Source organism: Microcebus murinus, chromosome 6 (assembly GCF_040939455.1).
Source record: "Microcebus murinus isolate Inina chromosome 6, M.murinus_Inina_mat1.0, whole genome shotgun sequence".
In the NCBI taxonomy this organism is placed as follows: domain Eukaryota; kingdom Metazoa; phylum Chordata; class Mammalia; order Primates; family Cheirogaleidae; genus Microcebus; species Microcebus murinus.
Window position 1 is genome coordinate 54,152,009 of NC_134109.1, and position 24,575 is coordinate 54,176,583.

Consider the following 24,575-nt stretch of genomic DNA (forward strand, 5'->3'; position numbering starts at 1 on the left):
CAAAATAATGGCACAAACAACTGAAAACTGCTTTAAGTTATGTTCTATATGCTCTGTGACCATTTATAGTTAGGGAAATAGCATAAACTTTACATTTTTAAATATAAAATTTATTTATTAGCTGTTCACGATAACAGGTTAAAGATATAACGTCACTCATAAAATTTAGCAACTGCCTGTGAGACTAAAATTTTATTCTATTTTTAAATCCCCCATGTCTCACCTACAGATGATTTGCAAACACTTGCAAAGAGAGCTTAATTTTGTAGTTATGTTTTCTGGGAATGATGGAAGGTAAGGTGGAAGATATTTTCACAGTGTTTATAATACTAAAGACTATTATTCTGGAAAAGGGGGTGGGGGGTGATTATGATTCCTACTGTGAACATGTTGATGATTATAAACCAAAATGAGTCTATCGTTGATGCTTAATATGTATAGATTATCTCTCTCCTACATGGGAGATTCGTCATTTACAAAGAATAATTTACTTTGTTTTTATACTAACTCATCCTAATATTTAGCATTTGTTCCTGTAACTAGCAACTCCTCCCATGTTTTTTAACTTCAAGTTCATAGCTCCATGTTCCCCTTTGTGTACACAGGTACTAGTTTACAGGATGTGTAAGAATAAATTTCCTGGCACATTACCACTAGGCTATCAATGCACAAATAAGCATGGGCTCTCAGGATATGCTAGAAAATAAAGAGTGAAATAATTTTTTAAGTAGTTGCTTTATATCTGTATAATATCCTCAAAAAGGATAATGTGACTCCATTCAAGGTAATCCTCCCTTATTCTTTTTGTTCTCTAATGAACAGGTCTTGCTAGACATGGTTTCCTCTCTATCCTTAAACAAAGGGCTCATACTAGTTACAGAAATTAGAAGGCTTGCTTCTCCTCTGTACAACAATGCAGACAGTTCACCTCCTATCAAGTCTTACCGTCCTGTGAGATTCTTACTACATTTCCCAGTACTCTTTGGTGAGCTGTGACCTTTTTCGGCCTTTCTGTTGATCTCTAAGTCTAATTTATTGACATCAAAGGATGCAATCTATCCTCTCTGAAAAAGAAGGAGTGTAAATATCTATTTGGACTCTGAACATTCTTCTCACCACTATTCACACCAATAACAAAATCATGGTTTTACACTCAATAGGACAGTGGTTTGGCTGTACTCCTTAGCCTAAAAAACTAGTAAGTGTTTTTTTAGCAGAAAGATATGCTAGAAAAATAATGTTAGTCACCTCTCATGTTTCTATGAAAATGAAATTAGATTAAGCTGTGAGTAAACAGATTCCATAGTTTTTGGAAGATCCTAATTAGTCAATAAATGCTATTTTTAATAGTAGTAGCAGTAAATCACCATTATGATTCACATGGCATTCCTTATGTTCTTGTCAAGGTACAATTCATACCATATGTGGAAACTTCTAACTCATAAATGAAACATAAAGAAGACAGTTGGCAATGAGAGTGATGGGTGCATTGTGTTATGTCAATTTGGTTAAGCTGGAAACTAGGGTTCCGGAATTTGAATTCCTTTCCTTGTGTTACTCAGGTTAGAGTTGGTCAAATGTGAAATTTCCACAAAATGTAGAAAGTGGAAATGATTATAGTGTTCAAAGGGATCTGGGTGGGGGAGATCCACATCTTAAGGATGTGATGAGCATTGTAGGGGGGAAAGGATTACCTCTATCCCTTTTTAGGGAGAGGCAAAGAAACACACTGTAACCAAAATGTCTAAAAAAAAACTGTGTTAATGGGAGGTGAACAGGTGGAAGAGGGAAGAAGGGGAAGGGTATGCACTTTCATGGTGGGTCCAGGGCACACCACTTGAAGAGTGGACATGCTTGAAGCTCTGGCAGAGCGGGGTGGGGAGAGGGGCAGGGGCAAGATACGTAACCCTAACAATATTTGTACCCACAGAATCTGGAAAATAAATAAATAAATAAATAAATAAATAAATAAATAAATAAATAAATAAATAAATAAATAAAATAAAGTGGAAATGAAGTACTTGTCAGAACTCCCTGAAGATCTTTTCACAGGCCAATATGGTGATATACAAATGCGGAGATGCCTACTAGGTTCTAGGTCGTTGACATTCTCCTCTGCTACATGTACAGCTCTTTTTTCCTGATTGATGGCCCTGTTGTCCAACTGCAACTCCAGGCCCACCACAGATGCTTGGCTGTGGACCTACCTTCCTAGTTATCATCCTAATTCCTGCCTTACTTTCATGACAAACCTTGCCTACATTTTGCTTTATCTGCACTTCTCTTCTTCTCCGTACTATTTAAAACTTTGGAGTTGGTTGCGGCCCTACCACAAATGGAAATATATCTCTCTCCTTCACTGGTTCTGAAGCTTCAGTGTGCAAAATAATCTCCTACTTTTTTTAAAGGAGATCCTAAGCCACATACCCTAGAGATTCTAATTTAATAGTCCTAAATTAGAAGGTAGAGATTTGAATATTTATAAGCATTCCTAAATTATTCTAAAGTAGGTGGTTAGGAATCATGGCATGAATAACTATCAAATCTGATGGAGAGTTCTCAGCTCTTATCCACATTTGACCTTTCTGCAATATTTGATACTGTTGATGATCCCTCCTTTGAAATTTCAGTGTCCCAGATGGCCAAGGCCCAGGCCTTTGTAAAAGCTGACCTTTCCACAAACCGTTCATTCATCTGTGAGTACATAAAAGGGAACTACAGACATCACCTACCCTAAGTTTTTGCTTACTGCTTGGTCTGAAGCTTCAGCGGCCCCCACTCCTTCTCCTGTTAATGTCTTTCATGGGATTCTCCTCCTTTCTCAGCCCACTGTTGAAATAAGTAATACAAATAACGATGAGTATTTACTGAATGCTTTCTCTCATTCCAATTCTGTGATGGTTTAGGTATTTTGTTGTTGATGCTTGTGTTGTTTTCTTTCTCCCCACCCCCTACCAGGTACTCTCCTTGCCTAAAGTGCTCTTTCTTCATCTACTCCTGCCAGCAGGGTCACATTCTCTGAGATGTTTTTCCTGATGGCTTTTACTGACACTTTCTACTACTGGAGGTCCCTGTCTCTGTGCTCTAGATCACCTAACACACTGTGTTTGATTTGCTTATTATGAATCACCACCTCTAATCAACGGGCTTCTTGAATGGTAAGGACTTTATCTATTAGCCCTCAGGGCCTGTCTTAGAGCCCGGCTAAATGGCTTGTCTTTTAATTATTTGAGCGTAGTAATAATTATTTATTTAATTTTTCAATCCTTCTAGCAAGATAGTGTACCCTATTTCACAAAATGTGCTCCTTGGACCAATTATATTCAAATCACCCTTGAGGAATGCTAAAAAGACAAACGTCTGAGCTCCTTGCTTACCAGGTTCCAGAGCAGTTATTTCTGAGATTGAGCCCAAGAATATTCATTTTGACAAGTAACTTCAGTGATTCTCATGAATAGTAAAATAGGAAAAATATTTCTGGAATCGGAAGAGTTCTTACTGCGATTTAAGAAATCTGTCTTCTACTAGTGATAATACTAATAACTAGCTTATCTTTTGTGAATAAATCTTTTAAGAAGATGAAATTTTGGTTACATTTAGAAATAGGGAGTTAGAATAAATTATCTACAAAGTCTCTTCTGTGTCTAACTTTTTTTTTTTTTTAGTTTTAGTAATTTGGAATAACTAGTACTATACTTAACATGTAAATTGTCTTCTGACTCATCTGAAATTGGCGTCTATCTTTTGTACTTCACAGGAATGAATAATTTCAAATAATGAAAGGGTGCAAGAGATACAAGTACAATAAATCCAAGATTGGAACTGGAGCTATTCTTATAACTGCAATTACATACAGAAGAGCAGTAACGGGTGTTCAGACTTAACTACAGTATCTTAATTTATTTAATTTCTCATTCTAAATAGTCCATTATATATAAAGATTGTAAGCCAGGGGCCACATGCCTCAGAATCACTTGGGATTGTCATTAATACTGTAGTCTCCCTGGTCATACCAATAGCTACTGAATTACAATGTTTGGCCAAGGATCAATATTTTTACAAGCACTCCAGGAGACTAACTCATGTACCATTTCAGAACCACTGATGGTAGTTAAGTGAAGATATACATGAATAACAAACAAACTGTTGCAATGTCCATAAAATGATAAATACTCTAAGGTCTTCTGCAAGCCAGCCTTCTGAACATGCACAGCAAATGCTGGCACTGCCATGTGGACTAAAACACCATGTTTTCTGACTTTAGGAATAGGAGATTCAAGTCTGTGGGCCAGGATACAACTGTAATCCAGCACATAACTAACGCCTTGCAAATGTTCAAACATTGTGATCCAGCATGGTTCTGGGTTGAAATACAGGCACCAACTAGGATATAGAATTGGCCATAAACCAAGTGAAGGAGGCTTTGGGGGCTAAGAACAGAAGAAAAGACCATAGTACATAGGAGAAGAAAATAATCAATAAGATAATGCATTAAGTAAATGAAACCGCAGTTTTGCTTAATTAGATAAACTAGCTTTGATTCTAAAATCTGTGATTAACAATCACCAGTTTAGGCGATAAACAAAAATTACATGTATTAAAATGTAATGACCACTGATACATCATATCAAGTACATACTTGATAAAATATCTTTCCCGTTTTCAAAGCAGTGAGAAAAATGTTTTAAGACATTAAAATATTTGTGGAATATACACTAAAAATTTCAAAGTATATATAATTTTAATTTTAATAGGATAAATGCATGTCATTGGCTACATAAATAAAACTTTTATAAAATCCATTGTGAGTTTTTTATTTACATTTGAGAAAAATTTAATGTTAGAAATGAAATTCTATGCTACAGATGGAAAGGAAAATAATTTGGAAAATATACTACAAGTTCATGAAGATTACTTTCAAGAAAGTGACAAGTGAATGCTTGAAGCATCAATGAATTATTATTCACTACTTTCCCTGGAAAGAAAGTTGCATGTATTAATTAAGTCATGATAAGGGAAAGAGAGTTTAAGTGCCAATCACGCACTCATCAGAAATGCATCAAGTAAAATTAAGGTTTAATTTTCCCTTTATAATCCTATGAATAAAAATGCCAGTCTTTCTTCATTGGAGACTTAGTCTGGTGTTTTTGCAAGGTCAAATTTCCCTGACAAATGTGTTTCCAATATCTTATTCAAATTACAAATACAAAAACTTTTGTCTGCATTGAGTCCAAAATGATTTATTGATCCCTGTAATATGACTTACTCATTAAGCATGTGACCTTCAAAAAATAATGATTTTTTAGCTATAGCATTTTTTAAAAATCAGTTTCTGTTCCTTTAATTAATCATAAAATAGTTTTAAATTTTGATTATTTAGAGCTTTGTAAACAAGTAGACTATATATGAATTTAAAAATAAAGTCTTGAAAAATATAAATATAGGCTGAAAGGTTTTTTGTTTGTTTGTTTGTTTCAAGGCTGGTTTTCAACAACCTCTTTTACCTTACCAAAGCAATTCGTATTCCTGGTCTCTCTGTGAGAGAAAGTAAGAATATTCCTTACAACTATATTTAAGAATCATCTGCAATGCCACAGGGTGCTATTGACAATGGAAAGGAATGAGGAGGATTATTAAGATATTTCATACCTATTTCATACCTAACAAGGCTTTTGAAATGACTATGGGTATACATGTAAATTCAGTTTCATCATATAATCACAATACTGCCTAACAATTTATATGCCCTTAAATAGTTCAAGTGACTTTAAATACTTTTCACATATTATGAAGGTGCTTATAAGTATCAAAGGGTTTTAAAAGACATTTGCATGTTAGTTACAAGTAAATTTTTCAAATTACCTTATAAGCTTCCTATCCAATGCAATAATTATTCTTATCAAGACTAATCCTAAAATGCTGCCTTTCTTATGTGCTTCTAAGATGGGTCAAATAAGAGCATTAATTCCAGTGACAATCACAGAAATCTTCCACTTGCATTTATAACACGTCATTCACGATAGAGCTGAAATGGATAGCACATGTGCTCATTGAACGAAATATACGGGTATCCACCAAACCCTTATTGAAAACTCTATGATAAAATTATTCCATATCTGTCTTGCCCCTAAATTAAACAAAAATATAACCTCACTTCTCCATAGAACATTTCCAAGGAAATGTAAATACTGAAAGATCACCCTGTTTTCTGCTAATTAAGACAATTTTAATACCCAAATAACCAACATTTCATAATGCAAAAACCTTAGGTCAGAAATTTAGATGGGAGCTACAGATGAGAGGGTGAAAAACAAGGTTGTATTCTGCTTCTTTTACTTATTAAACAAATCATCCTTTGATTTAGTCTTTCTTGGCCTTCATTCTCTTTTCTATAAATTAGGAATAATAATATCTTCCTAAGAAGCATAACTCAATGGTTGAGGATAAGGATTTTTAGTTTAAAATGAGAAATTTTACTTTAAAATGGAGAGCTGCCTATGAGTGGTAAATGATATAAAATGATGAACTAATATCAGATGCTGCTATGTATTCCTATCTAGCTTAGGAAAGACACACAGGGGTTTTTCCCACCTTCAGTCTCGATAAGAATAGAGTAATTGAAATAAAATCATTTTTTAAAATCACACTTGCAGTCCCTCAGTCTTCTTAAGTCTTCAAGGCTTCCACCAAAAAAGGAAATGCTTTCTAAATTACAGTAATTATTAATCACCATATTTGCTGAGCATTGGAATCCTAACAATGTCTCGATAACTGTACTCTGAAGGTATCTAAGATGCACTAAAGTATGGAGCACTGTTAAGTTGAATGCTTTAGACAGATGTTTTAAACTGTCCCCTCTCTCACACCCTGGGCCCAAGACTCACCCTGACTGGAAGATTTGAATTCATTCAATCTTTTAAAGAGTGATTCGATAAAGCTGCTCAGGTCGCAATAAATCCCAAACTGTGAAATATAAAAAAAACAAATCTCGACAATAAAAACATTCAAATATTACCAAACAAAATTCAGTGTGAATGAATAATGCATTAAAATTCATTTCTTTCATGTCTTTAACTGGCTAGGATTACCATAAAGAGCCTTCTTAGAGTGTAGGCAACAATAAAAATTGCAATAACTCATACTTGGTAGAGACTTTCATTTTTGAATCTGGATATTCTTTAATTTTCATAATAGCCTTGGGATATAAATATCATCATATCCATTTCATAAGAGATGAAATCGAGAGATTAGTGATTTGCCCCTAGCTACACAGTAAGTGAACTATATGTTGATTCCAGTCCAAGGCACTGGCAGTAAGATTACTGCATTACTCAAATTTATATAGCTAGATGGTTAGCACTTAAGAGAAATAGCATTGAGGTAGCAGTCAATTTAAAATTCAAAAGTCAAAAACATTAAAGCAAATATATAAAAGAAAAGAAAAGTGGAAAATAACTGACAGGCACTTAAAATCATGAAAATTCTATTATTTATTGAGTATTTATTATGTGCCAGGTACTGTTTTAAATGCTTTATATGAATTAACTATGTAATTTTTATCTAAGTCTCAACAACAGTGTTCAAAACTGGAGGTCACCCTTGATTTCTTTCATTCTCCTACACTCCACATCTAACCCATCAACAAATCCTGTGGTCTTCAGCTTCCAAACATATGTAGAATCTGTTCATCTTTCTTCTGCTCCCTGCCTCACCCCATCTGTGCTGCACCTCTGTGTTCTCTTACCAGGATCCTAACTCCTCTATCTCTTCCTGATCAGGCCCCCTTCAGTCTATTTCTAACCCAATACCAGAATAATCTCTTTAAGCTATATGGGGTCACTACTATTCTCAAAACCTTCCAATGGTTTCCTGTCCCCACAGGGTCCAATCTTTTATAAAGACCTGAAAGACCCTCCATGATCTGGCCTCATCCCTACCACTGAACCATGCCTCTCCTTGGTCCAGTCCCACCAACCTGGCTGCTTGCTCTGAATTATTCTAGACATTATTCTTTCTGGGGGCTGTGTATTTGTTGTCTCCTTGTCTGGAATATTCTTTTTCTAGGTGTTTTCATGATTTAGTCCCTAATCTGATTCATGTCTCTGTTCAAATATTATTAGTGAGGATTTCTTCCCCTAGTCTACATAAAATACTAACCCTTCTGACAGCTACACACCTTGAGCCAGTTTCTCGTTTCTCTGGAAACTATCAGTAGCTGCACATAGATTTTACTTGTGTGCATGTTTTGGAGGGGAGAGGAGTCTATTTTTCCCATGACAATGAAAGCTTCGTAGATAGAATTTGTCTGTCTTATGCATAGCTATGAGTATCTATTACATACCAGATGCTCAATAAAAATATGTTAAACAAAGAATTGAATTAACAACCCAAAGAGGTAGATACTGCATAATATCCTATTTAAAGATAAAGGGATAGAGGCAGTGGCATACGGAGACAAAATAACTTACTGTGAATCACAAAGGTAGAGAATGGCAGAGCTTAAAGAAAATTTATGCCATGTTGTTGCAGAGCTCATGCACCTAACACTGAACACACCTGTGAATAAGCAGTATCTACCTAAAAAGAATCCTGTGACCTAAAAATATCCATGGTACGACAATAGCAGCACTGTAGGAATGCCCTACTCTCCCTTATTTTCTACTTGTCCTCACAAAGCTGCTGTTAAAAAAATATACCATTAAATCTAGCACCTCTTGGTTTCTAAATACAACTCCCATTAAGAAGAACTAGAGTTTTTGGAGACATAACTGATAACAAGACTAGGATAGAAAGAGCACAAAGTGAAAAAGTGTCAGAAAGTAAGAAAGTGCTTAAAAAATTGATGGAGCTATGTCAAAAGGACATATAATATATACTTAGTAACTATTATGCACAGGGAATCATTTTATATGCTCTCTTCAAACCAACTCTTCAAAGTAGGTATATTAGAACATACAATATTTTGTTTTTCCGTTTTTGTGATGCTTCGCTAAGAATGGTCTCCAATTTCAGCCAGGTTGTGTCAAAGGGTATTAGTTCACCTTTTTTTTTTTTTTATGGAAGCCAAGCAGGTGGGAGGGGGAACGAGGGGATGGGTAAATTCACACTTAATGGGTACAATGCATGTTATATTGGTGATGGGCACACTTATAACTTTGATTCAAATGACACAAAAGCAATTCATGTAGCCAAAACATTCATACCCCCATAATACTATGAATTTTTTTTTTAAGTGTGTGTACTAGCCTAGCACTCAACAATGTGTCTCACATGCAGTAGACACTACCACACAGTGTTTGTCTTAATATAATTTAAGGAAATAAAACTGGAATCACAATGGGTATAACACCTTGAGGCTATGAGTAAACAGATAATCACAAAAGAAAGGGAAATAGGGAAATGACAAAAGAAAAGAAGGAAGAGAGGAAGAAATAAAGGAATGAAGGAAGGTAAGAAACAAGAGTAAGAGAGACATAATTAGAGTATGGCAGGGGAATGATGCAGAATCAAATTAGAAAATATCCACTTTGTCATGACATTTTAATAGTTATTTCAGGCAAGTTTCCTCAACAGTTCAAAAATTGGAGAACAACATTTTCACACATTCCTAAAATAATCACCTCACAGTTTACTTATTTCCCTTATTAATGACACATGGGAAAAGTAGCTTTCCAGAGGATAAATCAGTCAAACACCACCTTAATGATGACATGTAAGATCACCAATAATGGGCAAAAGTAATACCATGGAATCCCTAATGCAATGTCCTATGATAGAACACAGTATCACCTAAGTATTAATAATTACCTTATCAAACATATTCTACTTGAATTTAATCATAGGAAAGTGATCAGACTCATCTAAAATCAAAAATGTTCTACAAAACACCAGGCTACAGTCCCCAAATGCCAATTTTATTAAAGAAAAAAGAAAGAACATAATCCAGGCAACTAAATGCAATGTATGATTCTAGTTAAATCCTAGATTTTATTAAAATTCCCTATAAAGGATATTATTAGACAATTGGAGAACTTTGAATATAGATTATATTTTAGGTAAGAGTATCATATTAATGTTAACATTTCTTGCATTGCAAACTGTATTATGTTTATGTAGGAGAATGGCTGCCCTTATTCTTTGCAGGGCATTCATGCCTTTAAGGATCTAAGGTCATGATGTCTTTAATATCTCACCTGGGTCAGCAAAAAGCCCTATATTTATAGTATATATCTATTCATCTATGAAAGAAAGAAATAGGGAGAGGAAGCCAATTTGGCAAAATATTAGTAATTACTAAATCTAGGTAGAAAGTATATAGGAAATTACTTTATTTTTTCCATTTTTCATCAGGTAATATCTTCAAAAATAGCTGGGAAAAAGTCTTCTTTTTCTAAAAACATTGAAAATACTAAAACATTTAAAAACACTGAAAAGTAAAAATAATTTGTTGCTTCAGACCCATTGGTGTTAATACATGGGTTTCTTCTCCTATACAATTCTCTCATAATTCAGCCTATGTAGTTTTTCTCCATTTTTGACATAGATTTTCACACATAGAATCTTAATACAAAAATGTAACAATAACAATAATTAAACTTGCAGATTATCTAATGTTTGACTATAGAGTTAGTTTCAAATTCACATTTATTTCCTGTCATTGGGATTCTCCTAAATATTTCAAGTTTGTGAATGTGATCACAGCTTAAATTCCAGGAACGATGACTTATGCAGAACAGTTAACATCCTTCCTAATACCCATTGTGATCTCTGGTCCAAAATGAAAGGGTTAGATTTCTCAAGTGCTATATGAAAATATCTACGTAAGCCCAGCATCCGCTCAGCAGCAATAAGTAAGGGGTAGCAACAGTTAATTTTGAAGTCATTTTTTTTTAACGTCAGCTTTTATGAGGCTAAGTAGAGGGGCTTAGGACAAGTTGGACAGGAAAGAATTCACTCTGGATAGTTTAGGCAAAGAACATTTATTATAGGATATAAAGAGACAGATCCTAGAATAGGCTTTCAAAAGTAATACTTAACACTTGGGCATAAAAGGAGCAATATATTGTTCCTTCCACTATCAAGAAACCAACTACTGGGATTGAAAATTTCTTTCACTGATGCCATCTCCAGAACCACACTGTCTCCATCACCATCTACACCAGCAGAATGATGATGGCCTTACTCCCTGGGTCTTCCTCTGCTTAACTTAGTTCTAAATTTGTATATTACCCAAACCTATCTGACTGACAGAATCTAGATCACATCCATACACCCCATGGAAATGTGCCTGGGTCATATAGCATTTAGTCTCCCAACTTTTGTAGTACATGAAGGCCTACTAGAGGATGGTTGACATATACATTGAGCTAGACAATGGTACTAAGGAAACTTCCCATCCCTTCCTTCATAAACCTATTATTATTCCCTTTCAAACTTGCTCTCTGATATCCTAAATGTTTTCTCTGAAGCTCCCCTTCATTTTATTAATACTTATTACTCTGACACCTGGCCTTCTTGAAGACATTCCTTCCAGACTCCCAACTTCTTAAGAGGAGGCTGCTTAGTTTAGTAGACTAAGTGGAGGAAGTAATTAGAGTAAGAAGAGCATAGAATTAGAGTAAGTATCCTCTTTGCTCCTCCTTGATATTTTGGAACTGTGTCTCGTTTCTCTTTCAAAACACTAACTCCTTTAAAATGCACATCATCAGACTTTTTAAATATCTCTTCTTTTCAATATCCCATATACTCCATATCTTTCCTAGTTGTCCTCAACTTCTGACATTCTCACTATTATATCCCTCATTCAGTGATGATTTTGATTCCTGGTTTGCCATCTACCTATTCACAACTGATGCTCTCTCTCATCATTCTTAGCTACATCAGAGTCAGGCATATGATCCATTCAATGACGCCCTCCCCTGTTGTCACCGAGAACTGTACACCCTATCTATCACCTCTAATTCTTACTCCAAAACTACCATTCAACAATTTTCTGATCTCATGGAGGCCTACTCTATACTGTATCAGAATTTTACTATTAATTACCTCCTTTGTAGCTTCATATGCCTCTCTCTCAGCTAGGATTTAATAGTTCAGAAGTATAACTAGCTTATATACATCCTGATTTTGTTTGCTCCTCTGTTTTACTCTTTGAAGAAAAACTCAATACAATAGCTGAACATTACTGGTTTATTCAGCAGTATCAATCATGTGGTCACACAGTTCAAGCAAGCCTGTAACAATGTCAGACTGCCCTTACTATTACTACATTATTTCTCTAGTAAATTCACTCTCATATACTTCAATATAACTATTTCATACTGCCTTGTGTTACACAAGGTTCCTATACTTTTTCATCCCATCATTCCCAACTGATGACATCACTGCCTAATCCATGAAAAGAACAAGTGCAATCAAATGAGAATTATATCATTTGCCTATCACTAATTCTTCCAATTTACCTACACCTGTACATGTCTTCTATCATGTTACCATAGAAGAAGTGCTTCTACTCCTATCTATGGCCAATGTAGCTGTTTTCTGGATCTCATTTTCTTTTGCCTCCTCAAGGAATTCTTTCTAAACCATTCCCCACTCTCTCTTGAATCATTAGTTTCTTGGTTTTTACTGGATAGTTCATTTCAAAAAAACCAACTAATATCAGCCAATTTAAGCAATGTCCACAGACACATAGCCATGAGCATAAATTCTGTGGAATCCACTTTTACCTCACCACTGACAATTGTCCTACAATAGCAAAACTCTTCAAAGCTGTCCACATTGTCTGTATCCTCTTTGTCACCTTCCATTCTTCATTAAATATACTCAGTGCTTTAATTACCATTACTCCAATGAAAGAGGTCTTAATGAGAGAATCAAAGATCTACATTTTGCCAAACCCAATGATGAATTATCTGTTCTCATCTTATTCAATCATTCAATACCATTTGACAAAATTGATTATTCCCTCTTCTTGAAAACTTATCTAGGTTTCCCAGACCCTACACTCTTGAGTTTCTTTTACTTCATGGACTAGTTTCTACTCAGACATCTTCTCCTCCAAACCTGGAAATGATGTCAGCCTTTTAATTTTGTCCTAGAATCCCTTCTTTTCTATTTCTGTATTCAACCTATGTGACCTCATCCAGTTCCCTATTGCTTCAAATATGATGTATATACTTATAACTTTCAAATGCATACTTCTTGCATGGAACTCTATATCCAATTGCCTATCAACTTCTCCATTTCAGAATTACAGTGGAAAAAGACAACATGTCTTTTCTCCTCCAAATACCAAATATACTCTCCCGCAGATATCTCTCAGCATATGGTATTACCTTTTAAACTGTTGCTGAAGCCAATAAAAAGTTAGCTTTGTCTTGGATTGTTTCCCCTTACAAAACACACTCAATTAACCTGTTACTTCTGCCAGCTACATCTCTAAAACATATTAAATTCCTAAACTTATTTTATTAATTGGTTTGCACATTTATTTGCTGTCTTCCCCATTTTCTTGTGAACAGTCTAAAGGCAGGGTTCAATTACCTTTGTTTATTGTTATATCACAAAAATAAAGACATCTTGCTCCAGAATCTTTACTTACATTTTACACTTCTATGTCTAGGAATATCATAAAAATGACATTAAAATATGATGTGGAAAAGATTACAATCACCCATTTTATTCATTCATTCAGGTATACAGCTAATCATCCATTCCTTCAATTTAGTTCTGCCTGCCCCCAAAAATTCATATGTTGAAGGCCTAACCCCTAGTACTTCAGAATGTGACTGTATTTGGAAGTGGGTTATTTAAAGAAGTAATTAATTTAAAATGAATTCATTAGGATGGGTCCTAATCCAAGGTTACTGGTGTCCTTATAAAAAAAAAAAAAAAAAAAACCCAGCACACAGGCACACATGTGAAAACACAGGGAGAAAAAAAGACCTCACAAGCCCGGGTGAGAGGCCTCAGAATAAACCAGCCCTGCCAATACATTGATATCATACTTCTAGCCTCCAGAACTGTGAAAAAACAAATAAATTTCTGTTGCTTAAGCCACCTAGTCTTTGCAAACAAGCTTGTCTAGTCTAGCAAATAGAAACAGCTGAGAATAGCAACCAGCTAATATAGTATGTTTTGCTTAGGAGTATTTGTGGCTCAATCACATCTTTTGAAATTAACTATTTTACAAAAGAAATTGTTAAGATTCACATACCTTATTATTTGGATATGTAATTCTATTCTTTCAAAAAGACAGTTTATACTAATATTGTTTCCCAGGCTTCTAAAATACATATCTACATGGAAAAATTAAAGAATCATGAAATGAATTGCCTACACAACAACTACCTGGTAGAGATGTGGAAGGGTTTTTGTGTGGGTTTTTTCCCCCCATTTCAAGTTCTATCTATGAGTGCATGTGCAAAAGTTAAATCTTTTGAAAAATTTCTGTTCATGTCCTTTGCCCAAGAAGACAGAATAATGGTCAACAAACATATGAAAAAATACTCAACATCTCTAATCATTAGGGAAATGCAAATCAAAACTACAATGAGATACCACTTATCCCCAGTGAGAATGGCCTTTATCAAAAAGTCCCAAAACAATAAATGTTGGTGTGGATGCAGGAAGATAGGAACACTCATAAACTGCTCATGGGACTGCAAACCAGTTCAACCTCTTTAGAAAGCAATCTGGAGATACCTCAAAGAGATACACGTATATCTACCATTTGATACAGCAATCTGATTACTGGGCATCTTGCCCAAAAGAACAAAAGACATTCTATAAAAAAGATACCTGCACTTGAATGTTTACAGCAGTACAATTCACAATTGCAAAGATGTGGAAACAATCCAAGTGCCTATCAATACACGAGTGGATTAATAAAATGTGGTATATGTATACCATGGAGTACTATTCAGCTATAAGAAACAATGGTGATATAGCACCTCTTGTATTATCCTGGACAGAGCTGGAACCCATTCTACTAAGTATCCCAAGAATGGAAAAATAAGCACCACATGTACTCACCAGCAAATTGGTTTCACTGATCAACACCTAAGTGCACATATAGGAATAACATTCACCAGGTGTCAGGTAGGTGGGAGGGGGTAGGTGGGTGGGTACATACATACATAATGAGTGTGATGCACACCATCTGGGTGATAGACACGCTTGGAGCTCTGACTCGAGGGGGATGGGTGGGGTAATGGCAATATACGTAACCTAAACATTTGTACCCCTACAATATGCTGAAATAAAAAAAATAAAAAAAATTAATCTTGCTAACAGAAGTGAGTGCTGCCTTCTCCAGTATGGCTGCTCAATAAATATGCACTAAATTGTACTAAAATTTGTGAGTATGAGGATACACTAATATAAAATAAAAAACAAAGTTAACCCAAAGTAAAATGATGCTGCAAGTTAATCATGGCATAATCAACAGGCAGACCTATCATATTCTCTTCTTAAGGCCAAAGAAAGCATTTGGGGAGTTAGGTAAGCGGGGCTGGGGCGTGAACCTAGGAACTGAGATATAAAAAAGGAAATTTGGGCCCCTGAGACCTCTGCCTTGTCTAGGGAGCACCATGTCTTCTTCCACTTTGAATATCCTCACCAAGACTCAGGAGATGCTTGCTCTAGTCCAGCAACAAATAGAATGCTATCGGGGGCTGAAATTATTTTTATAAGAATAGGAAAAAATTTCAAGACTAAAAAATGTCAATTAAAACTAAGACAAATATATGTGATAAAGGAAACGCAGCTTAACAGCATCCAATCATAGGGACAGGAGACAAATCATTTCATTAAAAGATACAAAATTATAGTTAGAGTAAGTTCTGGTGTTCTGTTCCATTGTTGGATGACTATAGTTAACAATACTATATTACATAGTTTCAAATAGCTAAAAGGAGGATATCAAATGTTCCCAACACAAAAAAATGATAAATGTTTGAGATGTTGGATATGCTAATTGCCCTGATCTGATCACCATATATATGTATTGAAACATCACTATGTACTCCATAAATATGTACATTATGTGTCAATTAAAAAATGAAATAAGACAAATGAAAAAAACTAGAAATATCATTTCAGATTTTGAGTTGACTGAAAACTTGATTTTAGTGATGCTGCCACAAATGTAATGTGTACCTACTTCAACATAACAATAAAATGTACCCCCAAAATAATAAGAATAGAGTCTATATCTGCAGAAGCAGAGTACACAGGAAGTGGCAAAATTATGCTTGTCTCTGCCTCTCCAATCTGTCAGGAATATTGCATTCAATTTCTAGAAAAACACTGACACATGCTCAGTAACCAGAGGAGAATAGTCAGAATGATGAATCATGGCACATGAAGAGATGCAATGACCGATAATTTTAGCTTCAAAAATAAAGGCATGTTACTTGTGTATTTGAGAGGGCTTAAATCGCTGTCATTTGAAAGAGATAGTGTTTTTGATACCTCCAAAAAGGCTGAAACTCTTCTAACATGTAGAAGTAACAAGATTCTAGTTGAGATTTAAAATATTGGGGAAAAAAATTTAACAGTCTCAATGTAATGATATAAAAACAATTGCTAGTAGTCGTTCAGAGTTTGCTTCCAGGCACTGCGCTGCACTTTACATGCATCATCTCTTTTAATCCCCCCAACCACTCTGTGAGATAAGTATTATTCCTAACTTCATTTTACAGTTAAAGAAACTGAAGCATATAAAAGAGAAGCTCACTGAACTAGCAAAAAGTGGAACAGACAGTCCCAGTTGGACTGATCCATACCAAAAGCTCTTAACCATTACAACCATTACACTGTAGTTACTTTACTGTGGTTGTTCTAAAGAACCTAGAAGACAGCTACTTTTAGAAGACTATAAAAAAGTATGCTTTGATTTGGAATGTTAAAGACGTTCTTTGAAATTTCTTCCCTTCTCATTTTTAAGATTCTCTGATCTTGAGTTCTGGGAAGATAAACCCATACCTTTAGCCAAGATTCTCCCAGGGTTGTGGCATCCATCTGTTCTGGTTCTAAATGTCTGGGAATTAAACTATCCAATAATGGTGTGCCTGAAAGTTGGAGAAAATAGGGGAAGGACATAAAACATATCCTAAGGAAATATCCACACATATTTTTTCTTAGGATGTCCTTGTTCTCTCTTTCATCACATTGTTCAACTCCAATATTTGCCAGGAAGCACATGTACGTGCACATGTGTGCGTGCATGGGTGTGCACGCATGCACACACACATTATCCACTTACCCCACCCATGCTCTCCTAGAGTGTGGTATATGGCTCATGGTATGCAATAAAACCGATGATGTCCTGTGTATAGTAGAATCTATGTATAATTTCAGATCATGCACTACTGAAGTATTACAAAGTAGCTTGAAAGAAAATGTATTGCTAAATACATGATATATTTAAACATTTATGAAGCCAACATAAATGCTCTTCATCTTCTATGCTCTAAGATAAAGATATAAGACATTATTTAAGAGATTCAATGGCCAACTTATAACACTTGGAGACTGCCTGCATATGCGTTGTAAATATGTATGATTTTAAGTCCAATGGCAATCTCCAATTCACACATGAAGTATCTGAATTATCAAAACATGTTACAATCATTTTGCAGAACTTTTAGGATCTTATTCAATCCTAAAAATTTCATATATTTGCAAAATAAAGAGGCTGATGAATAGTATTATTAATAATATCAGAAACAAAATATCATGTTTGTTTTCAACAGTGACTTCTAACAGGAAAGGCACTCTAATTACTTTTAATTTGATCTTTCAACAACAGAAATTTATTTTTATATCATCACATGTTATATACAGCAATTACTAAACTGGGCATTGCCCACAGTGGTTCTAAGTAGAGGGAGATTAGTTTGGGCACATTCAGCAAAGGATTCACTTTGAGACTGTGATAGAGATTAGAAAGGGAAGTGAACCATATCAAGGAAAACCTGAGCACAGACACAAAGAGGGAAATATGGATTCGTGTGTAGGGAAAGATGAGAAAATAGGAGCATATAAAGCAGCAAGTTGAAGAATATATGGAAACAACAGTGACTAGCCTTAAACAGGAAGGGTGTGTCTGTGTTTGGGTGGGCATGCCAGTTGGCAGGGAAAGATTATGCCTAGGAAAGATAGGTAGAGAGAAATGTAAAATGACATTATAAAATTTACCTTTTGTTAGTGAATAATAGGGAGCTATTGGAGATAGTTCCTAAATTAACTGAATGGTGAAAAGACAATTGACTTTCAAATACATAAGAACATTCAGAAACTAACATACATAATTTGTGGGGAGCGCAGGTATATGTATGGGGGGTGCTTAGTTCCAAAAATATCCCTTGAAAGGAAATAATAATATATTCCAAAATATTTTCCATTTTAATATTTCATAGACTAATGTATATATCTATCTACCTATATCTATCTCTTTAATTATACTGATATATAGTCAAATTTCCATTGGTTTTGATTATTTGTTTTCTGCTGATTTCTGTCTGGTCATCTTTAATTACTCAAACCATTCTGAAAAATATAACGGAGTTAAGAATGTTTTTAATTTCTATCAATACCATTTTCTCTTGATTTATTTTATAAAGGAATCCCAGATTCCATACCTGTATAACCCTTAACTAGTTTACCAACAGAATATCTGGGGGATAAAAAGTACATATGTTTTCTCAAATACAGTATTTTGCTCTTGAATTATAAATTATTTAAGATGTATTTTTAATGCTGCATTCAAAATGACTGTCTCACACTGATTATGTACAGCTCTTAATTTTCTTTTTTATTACTTCTGTTAAGATATATGGTATAAGTTGTGACAATGAAGTTTGAAGTAATAGTATACAAGTATAACAAATTGTTTGCATTAATTACTAGTGCTTTAATCCAGCTACCTATGCACCTCTAATCTTTAACATTAAAAACATCACTGTCATATTATATACAATTTTATATAAAACAACAGCATATTTTCCTTATCCTTTTACTCTAGAATTCAAGATGTTAAGAAAAAAAACAAACAAAAACCAAGAGAGGCAGTTTAGAAGTAGCAAGTAGAGGCCCATAAATCAGGAAGTAAATTGCTTTCTATCAAACGATATTGGCAGTCTTCGTTTGATCCAGGTCATCAGGAAGACGGAAGCAAAAGACAGGGCTCAAGTCCTGGAATCTGTGCCAGTTCTTCATGATAATCCATGTCTTTTGGCAGAGAGCCTGCTTGGCCCTTAGAATGAAGGAAAATAAGTAACAATGAGGAAGCACCTGCTTTAGCCAGGAGATTTGACCTATACATTGCCTCAATTTGCAAAGCAACTTTCTTTGAAAGCTCTGCTAACTATTTATATATGCAGCCTCATCTGTTTTTGTAACATCCATTGAGCTAGATGAAAACTACAGTTATCACCATTTTCCAAATGGAAACTGTGAAGTGCAAAGGGATGATATGGTAAATCTGAGAAAAACTAGAATTCATGTTGTAACAAAAACAACCTTTCATTCTAGAATCTATTTTCTCTACATGTTTTCTAGCTAGGTTTTACTTTGTGATCATATAGATGGTTCAACATATATATCTATTTCAACACATTGTTGGAGGATAAAAGTATAATAAATAGTTAAGTTTGGTAATCTGTTAACCCTTAAATTCAGTATAATGCTTGTGATTTTTTTTTTAAAGCTACAAACAAATTTTAATTGTATGACAAGGTCTTACATGTGTTTTTCACAACAAAAATTATTTTTCCATTTCTATAGAGCTGTAAATCAATAAATAACACATGAAAGGAATCTTTTGTCAGAAACAGAACATGGTTTAGGGTAAATTTCAATAACTTCAAGGTATTACAGAAATGCACTTTATGGTGATCAATATACACTTTTCTCGCTCAAGGGGCTTTTATGCTGATGCACTCATTTTCAACAAGGAGAAATATTTTGCACTATGAAAACAAAGGGAAATTGGTTGATTTGTGTGACTACAGTAATGTTTCAAATCTTCACCTTCTGAAGCAGTACCACCTTTCAAAATCTTTTAAATCTTAATCATAAAGCCATTATCAAACCACAAGGAATTATGTCAATATTTGATTTAGGACACTCCACTGATCTGATAACTAACACTTAGGCAGTATATTTGTGGAATTTAAAGAGCAATTTGGTATTCATTTTCATGTTGATTTTCTTCCCAAGCAAACTGCAAATATGTGTTTAGAAATTTGTAGAAAAGCCACTCCACAATAAAAGTCCTAATGTATACCTACAATGACAAAATGGCAATTTTATTACTACAGTATGATATTTCAGAACATTGAAAAATATATTATTATAAAATAGCTAAAATGTACAACTTTAATTGACTAAAATATTTGTCTTCCCAACTAACCAGCAATTAATGAAAAACAGTATAGGGAGTATTTTCTTAATGATGGTGAAAGAGAACTATGAATTGATTTCTTTCATACATTTTATGAAATCTACAACCAAATGCATTCCCACTTCTGTAGACTGCTCTAATATAAAACCTGAATATATAGTTAATATTTCATATGACCAATCCAATGTCCTTTTCAGACCTTCAGAATAATGTTTTCAAATGCCCTCCAAAGAGATCTTCCTGTCTCTGGGAATGATCAAATATGGTTCAAGTTACTGTGCTGTGGTTTTACAGTAGGAGGTGAATACCTGCCAACAGTTCATGTAATTTGCACTTTAGAAAGTGTGATTTTTTTTTTCTTTGTCTGCTCAGCCATCCTATATCTTTGAAAAACATAAAGTTCTTTGTGTCATTTCTTCAAATGCTCATCCTTGACATTATAACACTAGGGATTCGCATATAGTTCCTAAGGTAATGCCCTGTGTATTCTATCTAGACTTGAGATTTTTCATGTTTTGCTGATATAAGCTACCAAAGATAAAAATAGGTCATTTGAATAGAGAATCCTAGAAGTCTGCAAGACAGAAGTATAAAAATCATGAAATACGTGATAAAGGGCAATGAAATTTGAGAAAGAAACTTCTTGGATAATCTTTTAAGTTGAGACTATTTGTCTGTTATACATGGCAGGTGCTTGTACAACACCTCTGACAATAAGGAAGGTTCAGACTTACCTAATACCCAAATACAGGTTAATCAGTGACTATGATATACAAATTTAATTAAGAAAGAAATGACCTACTTCTGCAAATGCTGACAGCATTTAATTTTTCATGAATACTCCACATGACTCTGTCTCCACAGTATTCTAATCTTTCCTGCAGTGTTGCTTCTTCAAAGGTATAAACACGAGTACAGTGTGAAATAATAAAGGTCATGATATTAATAGAAACAATTAGAGGGTGTAAACACATTCTCAGTTTTTTTATGCAAAAGCAAAAGTTTGCCTGCATAAAAATATAATGCTTTGATGTTCATTATTGCCCTGAAATTCTGGAATTATTACAGGTTTCTAACAATAACTTACTACTTGGTTTGGCATTAAAAGTGTATCTTTATATTTATAAACAGCCTAAGCTAAAGGAAAAGTGGCACCCCAATTTATCTCAGCCTGTAAGCCCAAATTAACACAGGTTATTTGGAATGTCACAGTGTTGAGAGTAAAAATGAAATATGTTTTCATCTCTGACATGTATGTTACCTAGGTTTACTTTTCACCTGTGATCCCAGGAATATGGCACCCAATTTAAAAATGTGCTGGGTATCATCAGTGAAGCAGTTTTTATTATAATTTTAATTATTTGATAGAAATTTCCTCAGACAGTCCAAAGTTACTACCCTATGTCTGTTCAATCCTCTTACACTTTTCAATTTCAATTTTATCTGTAAAATAACACATTTATTTCCTTACATTAATCCTGGGAGGTAAGTGAGGCAAGTTTTCTTATGATCTTTTTATCAATAAATAAACTTGCGACTCAGAAGGTTAAACGATAATCAAAGTTGCACATCAAGTCAGTAACAAGACAACCATGGAATCCAGATGTCTTGTTCCCGGGAAAGTGCTCTTTTTAAGAGGCCATCCACTCAACCCTGCAGATAAAACAATTGGATCTGGACTCACAAGCTTCTCTTTGCTTAATTAGTAATATTGCAGAAAGAACCATAAGACCACATCATATTGTTTGTTAAAAAGACAAATTATGCCCTTGTCTGTGATTTCCAGATTAGACTATGATGTGAACTACAAAAAGTATGTATCAGACTGTCCATTTTTTAAAACAAAAACTGTATTTTTACTGTTATGTTCCTACTACCCTGCAAGATACCTGGACAAAAAGAGAAATATAATTGATTCTTGCTGATAAGCAAATGGTTTAAGAACTCTATCTTTAAGAAAAATATCTTATTTCCACATTTCAATAGAGACAAAATAATATTAGAAGTCAGAAGATTCTAGTTCCATTTCTGAAACTTTTCAGATAAGTTTTATTGAACAAACTTCTTATCTGTACTATAAAGATACTATAAATTTTCTACCTCACATTTTTAAGAGGATTAAAGAAAATAACAGAAATGTTTTTTTAAGAGCTGTCAAAGGATACACAAATATAAATTATTTCTGTCTATATCTGAAACACAACTACCCAGTTTATCACTGATACTGTATTTTCAGAATCATATTTTAAAGGACTCTAAAAAAATTAATATATGTTAACTTATTTATTTATTTAGACAAGAGTCTTGTTCTGGTGCCTGGGATAGAGGGCAGTGGTGTCATCATCGCTCACTGCTACCTCAAACTCCTAGGCTTAAGCAATCTTCCTGCCTCAGCCTCCCAAGTAGCTGGGACTCCAGTGCATGCCACCATGCCCAGCTAATTTTTTTCTTTTCTTTTCTTTTCTTTTCTTTTCTTTTCTTTTCTTTTCTTTTCTTTTCTTTTCTTTTCTTTTCTTTTCTTTTCTTTTTTAGTAGAGACAGGGTCTAGCTCTTTCTCAGGCTGGTCTCAAATTCCTAACCTCAAGCAATCCTCCCACCTTGACCTCCTAGAGTGCTAGAATAACGTGATGGCTTACAGGTGTGAGCCATCACGCCCGGTCTGATTATCAATATTTCTAACTTTTACAAAATTTAAACTTATATGTGCTGATACATTACATGTTTTAGTTTATGTTATTATAAAAACTATGTTATCATATATAATTTAGGTTACATTAATTTTAAACCTAGCTTCTATTAATTGAGATTGGTTAGAATTAATTTTTTAAAGAACTAAGATTTTTCATTCATAAAATATTAATTTTTTTTTTTTTTTTTTTGAGACAGAGTCTCGCTTTGTTGTCCAGGCTAGAGTGAGTGCCATGGCGTCAGCCTAGCTCACAGCAACCTTAAACTCCTGGGCTCCAGCAATCTTTCTGCCTCAGCCTCCCGAGTAGCTGGGACTACAGGCATGTGCCACCATGCCCGGCTAATTTTTTATATATATATCAGTTGGCCAATTAATTTCTTTCTATTTATAGTAGAGACGGGGTTTCGCTCTTGCTCAGGCTGGTTTTGAACTCCTGACCTTGAGCAATCCGCCCGCCTCGGCCTCCTAGAGAGCTAGGATTACAGGCGTGAGCCACCGCGCCCGGCCAAAAATATGAATTTTGATAAGGAGAATTTACACATAATACTAGGAGAATTACAAACTTGAAATTGGTAGGTGAGATATTTTTAAATATCCTTTGCTCATTTCGTAAAATAAATTAATTTGAATATTATATGACATGTTCACAGCAGTCTATTTTTCTTCAGTAAATTGTTCTCATCATTCATCCCCAAAAATATACTTAAGCAAGAATGTGGAGGGCTGCCATACAGAAATTCCTGGGGATACACAGCTGCCTCTCTGACAGTGTGGAATTGACTATTAACACTATAAAGATGCTTCCATTACATTCTAAGGATAATTTTACAGCTCTTGGTAGGGCCAACCTTGGTTTCTAATCTACCATTTAATTATGAGGCATAAGTTATAGGCAGTGTAACACGAAAATATAGTGACACATACAAAGCTCTCACTATTAACAGCAGAAATCCCAGAGGTGCCAAAGTCCTTATCATTTCTACAAGCAGAGTACGGAAACCAAAGCCCCGTTAGCCATGTGGATAGGTTATCCTCATATATGAAACAGCATGTGTTTAGGATGTCAAAGCTGTCTTATGCAAGGAGTTGGTCCAGTCACAAAGGGCAATAGCAAAGGGGTCTGGTATTAGTATAATAAGTAAGATGGACCTGGAAATAAGAGAATGTTTTTATATTAAATCCAAGGGAGTAAACAGGGAATTAAATCTAAATTTGAAGCAAAATATGCAAAAAGTTTTTCAGATAAATTTAAGCTTGAGAAAGAAACAAAAATGGGTCCCTGCCATGGAGCCCGTGGGCAGAAAAGAACTGTTCAAGGTGCTGAGCTGACATGACAACTTAATCCTGCCAAAAAGGTCCTAAAGTTTCCCTTAAAATTGTGAAGATTGTGATCATATCCCTGGATCCTTGGTAAAAATATCCAAATCAAGCAGCTCTTACACTTTTGAGGCTCATCCTTAGTCATAGGCTGCAATT

At 34.6% G+C, this 24,575-nt stretch overlaps 1 protein-coding gene across 7 annotated transcripts in view; it reads right to left on the reverse strand.

Moving 5' to 3' along the window:
• Positions 1-24,575, reverse strand: part of LRFN5 (leucine rich repeat and fibronectin type III domain containing 5) — a 223,658-nt gene that overhangs the window by 169,004 nt on the left and 30,079 nt on the right. The window contains exons 1-2 of one of the 7 annotated variants that reach the window (XM_076004064.1): positions 6,885-23,179; positions 2,733-2,829 (exon numbers count right to left, since the gene is read on the reverse strand). The exons of 4 other annotated variants lie outside the window; for them this stretch is intronic. The gene's annotated coding sequence lies outside the window, so the exon portion shown is untranslated. Of the gene's footprint in view, positions 1-2,732; positions 23,180-24,575 lie in introns of those variants that run through there. 2 more of the 7 variants (XM_012767068.3, XM_076004063.1) reach the window with 2 other exon arrangements.